We start from the raw sequence: 2,500 nt of genomic DNA, 5'->3' as shown, positions 1-2,500 counted from the left end.
CGCACACTAGCCTTGCGCACAACCCTTGCACACAAGCCATGCACTCGAGCAATGCACACAAGCCTTGCACTCAAGCAATGCACACAAGCCCTGGACACTAGCCTTGCACACGGGCCTGGCACACAAGCCTTGGGCACTAGCCTTGCGCACTAGCGTTCCACATGAGCCTTGCACACTAGCCTTGGACACTAGCCTTGCACACAGGCCTTGCACACTAGGCATGCTTGGGCGAGCTGATCCCGCATCAAGTCGACGGGTCTAGGCATTCTTGGGCGCAGATCCCGCATCGTCTCGTCGCGTCTGGGCGCAAACACGTCGCGTCTCGTTGCGTCTTCAGAAGTCGTCGCTAACAGCACCTTTGGTTGCCACTGGTGGTTAGGCTGGTTGGTTGCGCAAACCCTATAGGAGGGTGGCATGCTGGTGGGCGTTTTTGCCCGGATAGGCACTAGAATGTGCAGATTTTGGGCGTTTTTGCCTGGATAGGCTAAGGAATGGGCATGCTTTGGGCGTTTTTGCCCGGATAGGCACCGGAATGCTTGGCCTTGGCTTGTCCTAGCAAGGCATTGCTGGGTTGGGCTCCCTTGGCCTTTTGGGCGCCTTGGACGATGTCTTGCGAAGACCATGGGCACAAGGCCATGGCATATGGTGAGGAAAGGACCACGGTTGCCAAGGTTAGGCACCGGAATGCTTGGCCTTGGCTTGCCAAAGCAGGGCATTGCTGGGTTGGGCTCCCTTGGCCTTCCGGGCGCCTTGGACACTGTCTTGGGAAGACCATGGGCACAAGGCCATGGCATATGGTGGGGAATGGACCACGGTTGCCAAGGCTAGGCATATAGAGAGGAATTGCATTTTTGCCCGGATAGGCACCGGAATGCTTGGCCTTGGCTTGCCATAGCAGGGCATTGCTGGGTTGGGCTCCCTTGGCCTTCCGGGGGCCTTGGACGCTGTCTTGGGAAGACCATGGGCACAAGGCCATGGCATATAGTGAGGAATGGACCACGGTTGGCAAGGCTAGGCATATAGAGAGGAATGGACCACGGTTGCCAAGGTTGCGCAAGTTTTGGGCATTTTTTGCCCGGATATGCCCAAGTATGCCCCGATAGGCCCGTTACGCCCCGGTATGAACGCGTATGCCCGGATTGACTCGGTATGCCTTGGGATACATGCGTATGCCCCGATAGGCTTGGTACGCCCCGATATGCGCACGTGTGCCCCAGTAGGGCTCGGTATGCCCCGGTATGTACGCGTGTGCCCCGATAGGCCCGGTATGCCCCGATATGCACACGTGTGCCCCAATAGGGGTCGGTATGCCCCGGTAGGTACGCGTGTGCCCCGTAATGCACGTTTCGCAGATCTCCCCGCATGTCCCGCCCCTATATGTAATACTTACTTACTTACTTACTTTCTTTCTTGCTTGCTTGCTTGCTTGCAATGGTTGGGAGTGCCCGGCATGCCCCGCTGCAGAGACCAAGGGCGCAATGACTTGGCACCGCGGATGCCGGGACTCCGGCACTTCCCGTGGCACTGATGGTTGGTTCCAAAGACAAAAGGCCGTGCAAGGCCACCGCACCGCGGATGATTTTGCTCGTGCTGGCGCCGTTGTGTGGCCAAAGAACATGCGCGAATGCTCGTGTCGGAAGGGTTGGTGTCCTGGCCCCGCGGGTGTCACGAATGCTCGGTTGCGAAGACCATGGGACCAGAGCCATGGCACGTCGGATGATGGCTCCAGCTGGCGCCCCGGCACTTTCTGTGGCATTGATGCTCGGTTTCAAAGACAAACGTGCGCAGGGCCAGGGGACCGCGGATGACTGCTCGTGCTGGCCCCGTTGGGCGGCATTGATGGTCGGTTGCAAAGAAAATGCGCGATTGCTCGTGTCGGGGCCTGGCAAGCCAAGGCCAAGCGAGCCATGGCAACGCGGATGATGGCTCCAGCTGGCGCCCCGGCACTTTCTGTGGCATTGATGCTCGGTTTCGAAGACAAACGTGCGCAGGGCCAGGGGACCGCGGAGGACTGCTCGTGCTGGCCCCGTTGGGCGGCATTGATGGTGTGTTGCAGAGAGCATGTGCGATTGCAAGTGTCGGCCGGGTTTGGGTTCCCTTGGGCTTTCGGGTGCCTTGGACGCTGTCTTGCGAAGACCATGGGCACAAGGCCCCGTCCTGGCCCCTTGTTCGATTCGCTCTCGTCTTGCGCTTGCTTCCAAGGTCCTCCATGACCTTCCCCATGGCCTTGCTAGATCCCCCCCATGACGCATGACCTCTGTCCGTTGATTGGTTTTGAGTGCACACCATGCCCGGCTTGGCACCGTGTTGTCGCGTGAGTGGCATTTGGATCGTGCATGCTGGTGGGCTACCTGCCAATGCGCACAAGCCTTGCACACTAGCCTTGCGCACGAGCCTTGCACAAAAGCCTTGGACACAAGCCTTGCGCACAAGCCATGCGCACAAGCCTTGGACGCTAGCCTTGCACACAAGCCATGCATACAAGCCTTGCTCACAAGCC

This window comes from Tasmannia lanceolata, unplaced genomic scaffold (assembly GCF_043159265.1).
Source record: "Tasmannia lanceolata isolate RefF3 unplaced genomic scaffold, GAP_Taslan_0.1 ptg000060l, whole genome shotgun sequence".
Lineage (NCBI taxonomy): Eukaryota > Viridiplantae > Streptophyta > Magnoliopsida > Canellales > Winteraceae > Tasmannia > Tasmannia lanceolata.
This window is presented reverse-complemented; position numbering follows the sequence as displayed.